Raw genomic sequence first — 14,511 nt, forward strand, 5'->3', positions numbered from 1 at the left:
TGACTGAAAAGTGCTTTACTACTCTAATAGTGCATTATGTGCCAGCTGCAATAGAAGCTAAAACATTCCTGAAAACCCGGAAGGTGTTCTGTCCCCATTCCTCCACACACGCTCCTTTGGTTAATCAGGATTTTAAATACCTAGTGAGGCTGATGCTGCTGTGTCCCACTCAAGATATGGGATACGCATGGACAAAGCTAAGTTCTCCATGACCTGCTTTTGTGTGGAGTTGATGAAATAGCCACTTTTCATAAAATCAACCATTCAGGGTGTTTTCATGCGGAACAGAAATTCAAACCTGATTTAGCAGGCTGACTGGGTTGTGTTAACTGATCCGCTTCAACACAGAAGGTTGTGACTCTTTGTTTATAAATTGCCGCTCTTAACTTCTAGATGCTAAATTGCACAACTGTTGGTAGTATCAGAGCATGAAGAGCAGGATCAAAAGTCTGAAACAAGTCCTAACCCTTGAGATTCTTGTTCTCATCTGCCACTGCAATCAATACAGGACTACTGCTTCCTAACATCTTTTGTAGTAGGAAAAGGCTTTCAGACAAGAAATAAGTGAAATTTAATCTACTCTGGAAAAATAAATCCCCAGTTCTTGAGTGTAAAGTGGAAGCTCTGTTACATATGCTGTCCACAATGGGCAGTAAATTAAAATTTAATGGAGATTTTCCTGTGCACGTAACAGAAAAAAGAAAAATCAACAAAACCCAAGAAAGTCAGAGCAAGATTCAGATTCTCTGGGGTTATAGGAACTGGAAAAAAAATAAAGACTGGTAAACTGAATGCCTTTAAATAACTAGAAAACGTCATGAAAACCTAAAAATTTCATAATGCAAAGGAAATTATTAAAATAGAAATTATTTCTCTTTTATGCCAAAATAGATTTCAGACAACAAACTGACTGTTCTGTGTTAACTTATTTTGATTTTCATATAGGTTTCTCCCAGAATTCAGTTGTACTTCTAGACACAAAAAGGTAAACATCCATACTAGATTCTTAGATAGTATTATGCCCTATATCAAAGAAAACTTGAAGGAAAGGGGTATTTTCCTATTTGTTTACTTTATATCTCTGACAGAACTTTCTGTAGATTTTTTTTCTCATTGCTGCCAGTTACTACTTTCCATTTGTTCTGACTCAGTCATTTAGAGAATAGTTGGGGATTTTTTTTTTTTGTTTGTTTGGTCTTTTTTAAGGAATAGTGCTTTTAAACCCATAAAAACAAGTGAAGATATGCAGAATAAATATGGTGCAACTTTAATTTTATGAAGTTAATCTGATTTCAGGTTGATAGTACTTCTTTAAGTTTGGACCTACCATGGTCACATCAATCCTGTATTTATACTTATAGAAATAGTTGATTACTGTTTTGCTAATATGACATATAATTCAGAAAAGACTTTATTTCATATTCCATAAAATCAATGCCAATGTTTCCAGAGCTCTTAGTAATGCATAACTGCATCCTAAACAAAAAGTAACAAGTGCTGTGTTTGAAGTTTCTTTTTTTTTTACAAAGGAATCTTCACACCTATGCTGTTTGCAGTCAAATTCTGGATAATGTACAGTAGCGTAACTGTTCTGTATTAACATGTATCATTCCCTTTACAGAATCTTCTGGGAAAGAAAAGCACCATTGGACAAACTTTAAAATAATTTTAAACTTTACTGTCTATGAAGGTGAAACTGACCCAGGTACTCTTTAGCCTAAATCAAGGTATGTTGAAGTCAGTGGAGCAACTGCACTGATTTCAGTGGTATTCAATCGAAATTATCCTTTATGTCCCAGTCTGTGTTCTGGGAAAATATATATACACATATATACATACACACACACTTTTATGAAGTTCTTTTTTAGTAATTGTTTCTATTTGCTTCACCTCACTCCCAAGCAAATAGCGGATATAGTGTCTCTCTCTTGTTACTCTGTTTCTTTTGTTATACTTCTCCATTTATTGCCCTGCAGTATGAATGCTAAATAAGACTATGAAAAGCCTTAAATGAAATGTAGACCTGTATAATTAATATCTGCTATCCTTTCTAGAAGTATTAGAGCACAGGAAGTATCACTCCTCCCCTCTTAGCCTTACACATTTAGATTTTAATTCATCTAAGGACACCTTTCACTACTCTGGTGAAAAAGAGGATACTCTACCTGATCAAAACAAGACCTTTTGTTTCCATTAGAAGCACCTGTCTTAGACATGGAAGGTTTAATTGTTTTCAGAATAGCTTCATTAACTTCTGAAAGTGTTACCGATACAGGCCTCCCCAGAGCCAGGATGCTAATTAGAAGGAAAACTGGCCTTACAGTAGCTGAAGAATTGTGTCTTCTTTAAGAGAGCGGGAAGGCTCGTTCAGTCATTAACAGAGTGTTTCTGCCAGAAAGTAGGAATAACTGCCAGTTATATGAACTCGGAGAATACCTGTGACATGAGTGATTCCCACAGTCAAATATCCTCTTCAGACAACGAACAACAGTAAGGCTAATAATGATTAAGTAAACAATGTTAAGATGTCCATCAAGTTCCATGCAGTCCAAGCAATGTCCTTTATGGCCAGCATCATCTGTCAGCTCCGATGTCCCTAACTCACTGGGTTAGGCAGGTTTGGAGGGTGCCATATGAATGCTTGGATTGCTTCCTTAGGCAGTCAGAGTGTCAGTAGTAACACGTCTGGCCTTTGTCACATTTATGCTGATTTTATATTAAAACTCTTGTTAAGTCTGACCAAAAAAATCTATACAGGACTAAAGATTAAGTGTAAATATAAAATGTAAACAAAATTAAAATGGACAGATGAATGATAAAAACATAGATCCTATTACAAGTTAATGCATGATATCAAGACTTGTTAAAATAATTTTAAGTTTTGTATCAATGGTCAGGCCTTTAGAATCTGTATAAAAAAATACCTGAATTAAAAATAGGCACTGTGGGGAAGGAAATTACCCCAAACTTAGTTATAAGAATCACTACCTAATGAGTCAAATAGGAATATTTTTGGCCAAAAATAAATGACCATAATTCTCAGTCAGATCCTAGAACTTCCATATTTTTTCCCAATGAGGGCTATGCTTTTAGACATTTTCTAGAGGATTTCTCTAGAAAGCAGAAATGCATTATAGCTGCTACTATCCAATGAAGGAAGGGTAAAATAAAACCCAGATCCTGTCTGATGACTCAGGCTTACTTGCTTTTTGGCCATCACAACAGTAAGACTGCCCAATATGAATCTTTTCTGGCAGTTTAACAAAATTGACAGAAGAAAGTCCACTTTCATGTCCTTGTCAGACAAAAGCACAATGGAAATACATGTACATGCTTCTGAATATAAACAGGGAGCATAGTCCGAACAGCCAAGCATACAAACATGAACTCATTTAGTGGCCACAAGTGGTTGTGTATCTCAGAAGTGTACTGTGAATAAAATAAAATGTTCCTTTGCTGGGGCTGAGATGCAACTGTGAGATGCATCCAGCTCTCTGGCCAAGACTGTCAATGCCAAAGAAAGTTTCTATGTTCTTGCTGGCATCTGAGAAGTTGTGAGCTGTGATCTGGACTTGCTATGTTGGCAAAAGAATAGGAAAGGTCACCCCATCTCAGCAGTGAAACTGTCAGTAACAAAAGGATAATCCTCCTCAGTCTCAACAGCAGTTACAGGCAAGCTGATGTTACAGGTCAAGCAACAAGGCAAGACCAATACTAGTGGCAATGAACCTGTCAACATTAAACACCTCTTTTTCAGATAAGTACTTTAACACTTCAACATTTTGTGATTCAGGCTGTATCTTGACACAGTAGGGTTTTTTCCATTGATTGTTGGGTGCAACTAAAGCTGTCAGACATACCAGAGGCCAAGCAGACAAAGCCAGACCCAGAAAAAGGACAGTCCTTCAAAGTCTGAAGGTGACATTGAAGGAATCCAGCAACAAGAAAGCCCAACCAATTCAATAGGTATTTTACACTCTCTGTGTGTACTTGCATTTCTGAGCTTGGCAGCCACACAGGTGCTGGCATTGCTACTTACTCTAAAATTGCAGTCTGTATCAGATTGTGTACTGAGGAAAAGAATAAGCTTTTACTACCGTGGGTGGCATCAGAATTCACAGTTCCTGCAGCACCTAAAAGAAATGACCAGACCAAGCAAAGTTTCCAATGAAATCAGCATGTGTTTAAGTCAGTTAAAAGACAAATTTCATCTACAGAGAGGAAAAATAATTTTAAACATCACTTCTCCAATCAACACACAAGATCTCAGTGCTGGAATTGGAAATTACACTGGCATGGTGCCCTTTGCCCGCATTGACAATATTTCCAAGTGTGCTGCCTTATTGTTTCTATGCCAGCTTGATATTACAGCAGTTCCAATGAGAGGGAATAGCTTGAGAGATTTTTCCAGTACCAGACTTGATGCCAATGGCTTTTTGAAACTTTTTCCCACCTTCTTCCACTCAGCATAACCAAACGCAAAATAGATGCAGCCAAGACAAGTGATCATCAGCAGGAGGTACTGTATTTCCTTACCTTCTCCCAGATCAAGGTGAAAAAGATACCACTCCTTGAGAATGGGCTTTATATGCCAAATACAGTGGTAGCTTAGCTATGGCAATTACTAGGCTGTAATATAGGAAGGAGTCTTACCCTGTTTTTATCAATTAGCTCATTGAAAGGAAGGACTAGTTGCAAATCCTCTTTCTGCAGGATAATCTGTGACAAGTTTGAGAGGTGGTGGGCCATATATTACTGGGTGGCCAGCAACTGGAGCCTCAAAACTAGCGATGGATTAAGAAATCCTCTCAGAATTCTGCTAGGGGACAATGCCACCAGCATGTGAGCATAAAAAAAAATGGATTTTACTTATGTAAGCCTTTAAAAATCCATATGTGCTTAGTAGAGAGTTGATAAAAGGGAAGAGCTGCATCCTTAAAGAATCTATACCCATAAAGTAAGCTCAGACCTCTTCTCCTTCCTTGACTAGTCTAACACAGCAGCTATGAAAGCTCGCTCTCCTTTGAATTGTTACCAGGCTTTGCATCTGTTGATCCCTGACAGAAAATGATTTTTTTAAATTTCTTTTTTCTTCTTCTTTTCTATCCACCACTGCAGGAGCAAAACTGAGTTTTTCCAAACCGGTTACCCCTCTCTACTCAAGCCCAGATAGGGATGGATACTGGAATTAACAATAGTGAGTTTATTTCTTCCACAGGAGACAGAAAGAGAACAGAAGAGATTTGATGGGGAGTTGGGATACAAGATGAAAACCAGGATTGTCTGGATGAAGAAATCAGGTGTTGCTAAGAGAGATGAGGGTACTAAAGAGTGCCGTGAAGTCTGCACCTGACCTTTTTGCACATCAAATAAAGTAAAGGTCTGGTAGTAATCACTCTGTGATCACATAGTTAGGAATTGTATCATAATCTGAAAAAAAGGGGTATCAAATTTTGTTTGCATATGAAAGTTCAGTTGTCATTTCCTAACTTCGTGTACTTGAGTTTTCAACCACAGCGATGTTCTATTGATGTAGTTTTTGTGTGTAAGGCTAGATATTACAGAAAAAGGATGGAGAAGATGGAGTCTTAATGAAGTTTTTGTTGCTTCAAGCTTGTACTGGCTGCATTGCTCACAAGTGCTTATATGAACAGGAAGCTTTTTTCCTAGTTTCTTTCTAGTGATGACATTTATTAAAAAAAACCCTAATAGGCACAAATAACATGTCCGATGCCTAGATGTCTTTTATGCCATTGAAGGTCTCAATGTTTTGACACCCCAAACCATTTGTTTTTGTACAATGGGTACAGTTAGAATAGGATTCTGCCATCAGATTTGGTGTTTGCTCCCTGAAATAATACTCACAACAGGTACTCTCCCTTTTGAGAATTTTTGAAGAAACTGGGGCACTAATGAATCACATTTTTTGAAGAATATTTTGACAGCATCAGTCTAACAGGGCATGAACAGGAAGACAATCCTATCCACCAGCATACACATGGTAAAGGCTGAGATGCAAGTGACACCTGCATGACAAATTGGGTGCTAGAAGATACAGCTGTCATTGCTTGATTTCCGTCCATCTGCCCCATTACCTCAGTAGATCAATTGTTTTATATACTAGTAATCAGGTGCACACGATTCTTTTGATAATCTCTCTCACTACTGTTGAGCAGATTTAGACTCAGAACAAAGAAAGTTGTGGCCTACCCTTCGTGCAGTAACTTGTAGCAGAATGTCCATATAACTAACTTCAGGTGACAAAATATCAAATCCAGCAGAGCTGCGAGCAGAGCATACTGTCTTAAGACATTAGAAGGCTGATTTGAAAGAGGAATTACACCAGCTGAATTAATGTTATGTTTCAGTTGATTTTCTAGACCTATGTTCCTTCTGCTAGGAAAGGAGGTAGCCTTTGGGAAAATATTAATTTTCAGTTTCGTCTGCTGCAAAGAATAGCCTCAGAAGAAGGACATGCTTGAAGCCATTTGTCGCAAAATGTTTGGGTTGGCCAGAGAGCTTAAGACTTCACAATTATGCCTCAGATATTCAGTGCAATGGAGTTTCAGCACAGTGTACATCCCTGATATAACTGATGCTTAACATGCTACTTCAAAGGCATCCTTTGAAGAAAATTTAAGTAGACCTGTCCACAGGGTAGTTGTGCAGTTCCACACCAAGTCTAGTGAGAAAGTGACACTTTCTACCCTAGAATCTTACCATATATTGGACTGATTAACATCCCTTGAGTGACAGGATCACACAAGGTCAGTAGCCCCACAACTCTGTATTTGCAAATTAATTTTGATGCAAACATATAGATACCTTTTCTTTTTTGATACCTTCTTCTTCCCTTATTTTTGCAAACAGAAGTTTAAAACTCAGAAGAGAATGTTAGCAGACCCTGGGGCATCTGCCTTTCTCTGGAGACTGAAGATGGTTATCTCAAAACGATGTGTCAACTTCTTCTTAGCAGGCTGCTAACTCTAGGAGTCTGAAAGCAATATGCTTGCTTCTATTAGGTGTGTGTCATTTCACCAGGGACAGAAAGATAGGGACTTATTTTGTAAATTGGATGAAGTGGGAAGAGTAAATGCAGGAGGACAAGTAGTTAATCGAAATTACTAAGAAATACAATACTAAAAATATCCTGTTCCCAACAGTTTAAATTCACACCTACTCCTCTCTGAGCAGGAAAGAGAAAAAAGAAATTTCCATCTTCAGCTTTCAAAACTTCATCTGCCTCCTGGGTACTGAGCACCAAATCTTCAGCTGGCAGGTGTCGGCAGACAGTGCTGAAACCTTACCATATTTCTGACGGATCCATTCTTCAACACCAGACTGCCAACTTGAGTGTCAAAATCCCAAATGACTCTCAGCACTACTTGAGGGCAAACAATCACAACAATTCCCTGGGGAGCTTGCGCAATGTTGTCAGCCTGAGAAGGCTAAGCTGGGTAGTAGAGCAAACCATTCTGCAGATGGGTAGAGTGCACACTTCATTCCTTAGTCTCTTCCTGTAGCTACTATGGCTGTTACCAGCTCTGCCTCCAGTACTGCTGCTCAAACCTATTGCTTTCCTGAGACCTAGACATTAGTTCCTGATGAATCACATCAGCAGTACATTGGCTATTTAAACCTGGGGGACGGCAGTGTCAAAGCAAACCAGACACCATAAATTATACTACAGAGTGGACTTGGAGGGGCTGGTGAGCAAAGAGGCAGGAACCAAAGAGTTGCATCTTATACTTCTAAAATTCAGGTGAAATGAACACAGCAGTACACCAGGCTGGAATGTAACTGGTGGAAAAGTGGGCACAAATGTCTCTTTGACTGGTTAAGGCTATTAATGAGAAAAATTACATAGCTTCTAACTGGCATACATGTTAAAAACTATGCCCCAAACAAATGGAAATTAGATAGGATTCTGAACATGCCATGTAACATGAGTCCACGTAAACGGGACTCAGAGGGAGAGGAAATTACAAGTGAATTTTAGCAGTCACTGCAAATTATCTCAGATAGGTTCCTTATGTTTACATGCTTTTGTGATGTCAAGCTGCAGGAGCTCAGGAATTTTCCAGAGCTTGTTGCAAGTGCTGTGGCTCAGTGGAGGTCTAAGACTCTTTGGGACAAGATTGAAGATCCCATCTCTAGCCTCAGTGAGTCACCAAAGACTATGGGTGCTGAGACCTCAACTCTGAAAAAGCTATACAGACATGATAAACACTGCATGCTGCCAGTTTTCCCAGAGAAATAAAGAAGGCTTTATAGGAATATATAAACCTTTGCAGCAGACCAGCCCCAGGTGTGGACCAGGTAGGCTGTGGTCCAGCAGGCTGCTTTGTCTATGCCAGGGCTGTGGAAAACCAGGTTGGCTGCTGTGACTGCAGCTGTCGCCACCCAGAGAACAGGCAGGATGTCTGGTGTGATGTCCACTGCTGGGTTTCGGCGGCTTCTCCAGCAGTGCTGTGTCCAGCAACATACTACCCACCCTCTCGGAGTTGCTGGAGGTGGACACTTTTCACATGGTCTACAGCCTGTCTCCCTCCAATTCCTTCCCCATAGCAACAGCAGCCCCATCCTTAGTCCCTCTGCTTTGAGGCAGAAACATTGCATTTTGCATATGTTGTGAGAAGTGTTGAGCTGGCTCTGCTTTGCAGAACTGGGACTTACATGTATACCAGAAACCCCCTCTGATTTAATTATAAAAATGGGTGTGTCCTGTTCACCTCTTTGGTAGGTTTTGACAAACAAACAAACAAACAAACAAACAAAAAAGGCAGCTTCCTAAGAGATTTGGAATGCTGGAAAGTGACCCAATCTGGGACAATACAGAAGGCGAGTGGAAATCATATGTGCATGAACCATTTATTGTTATTAGAGTTTATTAGGTAGGATCGCTACATATATTTGTACACTTAAATGCTTTTTTTTTTAATTCTAGGAAAAGCTTACTACATTTTTCTCTATCAAGACATGCTACCTAAAGGTATTTCTCTTAGTAGTTCTGGGTGAGAGACAAGTAATTTCATACAGTGCTGTTCACATTTCATACAACTAAAGTCACCACCTTTCTTAAAGCCACAGTCAAAACAACCCCCCCTCCCAAGTAGACAGATCCATAAATTCTTTAAAATCTTCTCATATTCACATACACACAAAATAAGGGTCTCACTGTGTTCTGAACTGTGAGACTCGGTGAATGAGTGATGCAGAATCATCTCCTAGAATTGCAGGGTCTCCACTGAAAATACACGTGAGGTATGTCTCATCAGGCACTGAATGTCTCCACCAGTTTTGGCAGGAATCGGCTCTGTTCCCCTATGCTTACCAGTCCCTTTATTTGAAAAAAAGAATTCAACAGTCTAACTGATTATCACATAAGTAATTGTTTCAGAGAGAACCAAAAGATGCGGTAGTAAAGAAGAACTAGTTAGGTGGAATCTACTACTGGTGTTGTGAAAACATTGCTTTGGGAAATAAGTTCTTAAGTAGTAATCTGTATGTGATACAGAGCTAGTTTTCCAGTTTGACACATGTTCTCTTCAGAGGGGTAAAAGAAATCAACCTGACTTCTGTACTTCTATAGTTATAAGAACCTCTTTTCTAAATTTGTGATCTTCTTACTTCATATGTTTCCAGATTCCCTTGATTTGTTAAAGCAGTAATTCATGGGTGCAAGTGGAAACATCTGGGCAGTGGGAGGGAGTAAAAGGTAGCCAGAATAAAGAACAATTGTGTGGAGCACAGACAAGGCACTGAAGAACTTTGCTGCTTATTTCTTGGTTGGTTTTGTTTGTTTTTTTTCTTTATGGCTTGCATTGGCGGGATTTACAGTCTAAAATCTTTAACTCACTGTTAATGCTGGTTCTCATCTGGGAATATATACATTTAAATGCTCATACTGTTGTAGGCACTGAAAATTAGCAAGCTTTTTTTACACTGCTATTCTATAAAAAGCATAGGGAATGCCCATAAGAGGATTTTTTCCTTTAGCAAAAAGACACAACCTGATTAGAACATTATGTAATCTTAATACACATTTGGTATCTTTGGTATCTAATTCAGAACTCAAATCCTAAGATGCTGGTGGTAACGGCACGCTAGAAGACGTAAAATTGCCAACCTGATGACTTTTTCATGTGTCATCCAGAACTGATGGGTATTGCTAGATGAGAAGGAGCACATGGGAGGGGAAGAAGGGTAAGTAAAAGAGTCACTGTTGCTCCTTCCTCTATGGTAATGACAATTGGAGCAAAGAGAGCAAATGCCAATGCTCCAGCCATAAGCAGGGAGGATTAGGAATACTGACAGATACCTGGCCTCCAGAGGAGGTTGGGAGTGTCTGAGCAAGAAGATGGTCTTTGAATGCAAGTTCCCCAAAAATGAGCAAATAAAAATAAGCATTAAGAACACGTGAGGGGAAAAAAATTGGGGGTGGGGGGCGGGAAGAGAGGGGTATGGCAGGGAGAAGAGATTGCAGGATGGTGAAAGAAAAGGTGGAAGTGGACAATGGAGCCAGAGACCTATGCAAAAATAAATGCAAAGGATGAAGGAAAAAGAGATTTTGCTGTTTCAGAGAACTGAAGGAAGTAATTAAAATGAAATCTGGGAGAAAATCATGGAAAAGAAGCAGGGAAGACAAAATATCTTCTGGATTGCAGCCCACAGATTTCCCAGTGCACTGAATGGCTAGCTCAACAAATCTCATCCAATTTGTGGAACATTCAAAATACCTTTAGTTAATTTTGTAACCTCCTCCCTGGAAATGCAGTACACTTTCTATGCCACTAAAGATGTGTCTCACAAGTGGAAGTAGTGATTAATTTGACAAGTAATTAACTATTGAGCCCAACTGTCCCATCAGTAACTGACTTGAATAGAGAGACCAGTGAATGTGATGACAGGCAGTGGAACATTAATGAGTAAAATAATGATAATCCTATAGAGGTTAAATGGGAATGACAAAACAGCTATGTTGGCTCTTGCCCACTCTGAGCTTGTGCACTGAAGAGGTGTAGTCAGTCAGCCTCCAAATGTTACATACCAAAGTAAAAGTTAAGACAAAAGGGCTGAGCCTATCCCTGATCTGATCTCTTACAAAAAGGAGCGGGCATTTTATGAACATCCACTCTGAGTACAAATGAACTTAGAATTTAAGCAAGAACTGATATATTTGATTTATATATACAGTGTAGAGAACAATCCCTAATTTTTTAAGAGCTCTTTGCATCTTTCAAGGACTCCTGCCCTCTTTACTATCCAATATAGATCATGCTGAAAGTAAATTCCTCTATTAAATGTCAGCATCTCTGATAAATGCATTAACATCTTAGCCAAGCAGATTGTTCCAAGATATTTTAAAATGGTTGGTACATTTTATATGTAGCAAAGGTCTTTAGAGATGTCTGTTTATCTTGGCTTCCTGTTAGTTTGGTAAGGACTGAAGCAGTAGGCTTCATCACAGACCAAGACTGTCAGACAGGATGAACTTCCGATGAACATTGACCACTGAGACTAATAATACCTAATTATAGCGAATGTTTCTCCCGCATGGATACTCACAATTCTTCACAAAACAGACACTGAGAATATTCATAGCTGCTTTTGTCCCTCCCTGTAAACTGATGAAGCCCCCACCAAAATGCAAATGAAAATGCTGTCTTCATCATAGCACCAAGGTCTCATCCTTTCTGCTTCCAGCTTTATTAACAGAAAGATTGTTCGAAAAAAACCCCAATCACATCAACAACCACAACACCAAAGCAAAGTAACTCACAGGGCAAGAACTTAGGCTCAGCTGTTGCTGGCTTTCCTTCTTTCAGAACTTTCTCCCAAATATTTGAAGTCTAACAGTCCACATCTGCCTCCAGCAGGCAGCAGGAGATTCTGGCAGGTCCCAGTCTCCGCTGTGAATCTGGGGCAGCAAGATATTCCTGCTCATTTGTCAAGTCCAATTTGAAGTTCAGCTAAAGATTTTTGTGTTACGAGGGTTTCACAACCCCTTTCTGCAGAATGCAATGCAGATGAAACATTTGAATTAGTAAAGGGATATTGCAGAGTTTGCAATGCAAAATTAGACCAGATAAGATTGCAGAGGGAGCATTTTTAAGAGAAAGAGAAATAAGCGTCGCATTGGGGTTAGAGTCCTCACAGAGAGAAAGTTAGAAGTGGAACTCTGTGACTTCAAGGGTCTGGAAAATGGCAACTTATTCCCTGGAGAATGCAGCAATGAACCAGCTGGTAGGGAGGGGTGATGCCAGATGCTGCAACGTCTGCATTGAGGTAGGAGGGGAGCAGATGAAGGGAATGTGTTCCAGTATAATAGTCAGCTAGAGGAATATTACTTCAGGAAATAAAAACATAAGAAGAAAAAAATACAGTGGTCCAGCATACTGGGAACTGGAGGTTAATGCAGAGCTCTATTGTCTCCCAAAGACAGAGACAATTTTCTCTTAATGAGAATTTTATTATTGTTGCCCATCTCCATGACACAGGAGGATCATGGCTCTGGGATCTCACAGAGACAAAGTTACAGCCAGACAACCATTGCCACAGAGAGTGACAGAGGAGAGAGGTTTGTTGTGCTGGTGGCAGGGTTTCCATGGAGGATGTAGAGGGGAAAGAAAAAAAATGCTTTGAAGATGCTGTACACAATCATTTAAGTTTCAAGCTGGGACTGATGTAAATCTCACACTGAGAATGAAGGATGACAGAGTTGCTGTGGGACTAGCAGCCAGCAATGGACCACCCCATGAAGACAGTTTTTCACTTACACATTAACTTCACAATATGCAGTTTTTAGTCCTGTTGATGTTGATGCATCCTTATGTTTCTAGCAGCTGCCTATGCACAGTATATATTACGGTAGAGGAATAACGAATCAGAGAATGCTTTCTCATGAGACTAAGCTAAGCAAGATGCCTGTCTGGTGGTAGCCAGCTTCTTTCTTTACTAATAAATTCAAACCATTATATCTCCTTCATTCTAGGACTGGCTCCAACACTCAGTCAGCCTCTGCCTTCCAGAAGAGCTGACAGTTAGACCAATTTTAAAACATGCAAATCTCCTAGTCTGGACTGCATCTTTCCCAGAAGAAGCCGAACTGAGCTTAGAAAACAAAATAATATACCCTGAAACCGCTAGTTTTAAGAGGAGCTTGTCACTAGACAGGTATCTGATAAAGGAGTGTTTTAAACCACTTCTCCCTGGCACCCCTTCCACCTATGACTCTTGACCTGAAAATCAGCTCACAGGAGCACTGTAATCACAGAAGCAAGAATATCAAGCCCTGACCCCTCTTTCTGGCAAACGCAACTGGAGGGAAAGCTGAGACCATGGTTTACTGGGGTAGAAGCAGCAATACAGAAAGCATTCATTTCCTTAGCAACTAGGACAACCTCTTCTTTAATTAGCACATCATGGTCTGAACTTTGCTAATAAAACCTGCCTACACTGCATGATAACCATGGGTTAGGTAATCTTGCGCTTGCCAACATACGGCAGCCTACCACGCTTCTGCCTCCTGACATTCTCCACACTAGCACTCTGTTCTCAGGTCCCACATCTGCAGGCATGCTGTGGGTGGTGGCAACGAATGATACATCCTTGCGGTTTCTCACCCTGGACTCATGATCCCATATCCCATCATACATTTCTCTGGGCTGGCAGGCACAGGGTGCTGTGGAGCAGCTTCTCTGTGCTCTCTTGGGATTTGGGAGGTTACTGTCTATGCCAAAGGAACTAGTTTCCTGGCATTAGCTTAGCAAATACGGTAGAGGAATAAGAGAGCTACCTCACTGCCCAAGCAGCCCCCCTTGGCCTGTCCTCCCTGATTACTACTCTGTGCCACCTTCTTCTGGAGCTTCTTCCCTAGCAGTGTCACTGACAACTAATAGGCTTGCGTAGGAAATCACCAAGATGCAGTGGCACCAGCAATTACAGAATACAGTCTTCTAGAAGATATGTCATATGGGTTTGTAGTGCAGTTGTGCTCTGTTTCTGCCCCAATATTACAGAGAAAAAAAAAAATTAAATAAAAACCTGGTCAATAAAAACTAAGTACCTGGATGAAAACAAGTTTCGAGAAAAAATAAAAATGAAGGTTTACTAAACCATTGTCATAGGTCTAACTACGGCTCATGTAGACCCACTGAAGCTTCTATCAGCGTAGCAATAGTAGCACTAAGTTTAGAGCAGACAGTAAAACTGGTCTGAGATACAACATGCTCAAATATTTATTCTGGGCTGAGTTCTGTACTGCCATGGGTATTGGAGAGGTAGAGTGCAAAGTTAGCATGGGTATGCCTGTATGAAATCCTACCACTCCAGTGGAGCAAATCGTGTTCTGAAACAACAGAACTCGCTAAGTGGGAGAAATAGTGCATTCAAAAGAGGAGAAAACTAAATTTTGATTTTTTAAAATGCATTATTTAGTAACAATATGAACTAAGGAAGCAAATTCTTCTTTTTCTTTTTCTGTTTTAATGAATTAACCCTGGGAATTAG

The 14,511-nt window shown here is 39.9% G+C and overlaps 1 long non-coding RNA gene across 1 annotated transcript; it reads left to right on the forward strand.

The window, feature by feature from the left end:
* The first annotated feature begins 1,635 nt into the window (after positions 1-1,635).
* Positions 1,636-8,992, forward strand: LOC103924455. The gene is made up of 3 exons (XR_663986.1): positions 1,636-1,727; positions 5,119-5,197; positions 8,948-8,992. It is a non-coding gene; the product is annotated as an uncharacterized LOC103924455 (long non-coding RNA).
* The last annotated feature ends 5,519 nt before the right edge of the window (positions 8,993-14,511 follow it).

This window comes from Pygoscelis adeliae, unplaced genomic scaffold (assembly GCF_000699105.1).
Source record: "Pygoscelis adeliae isolate BGI_AS28 unplaced genomic scaffold, ASM69910v1 Scaffold38, whole genome shotgun sequence".
NCBI lineage: Eukaryota > Metazoa > Chordata > Aves > Sphenisciformes > Spheniscidae > Pygoscelis > Pygoscelis adeliae.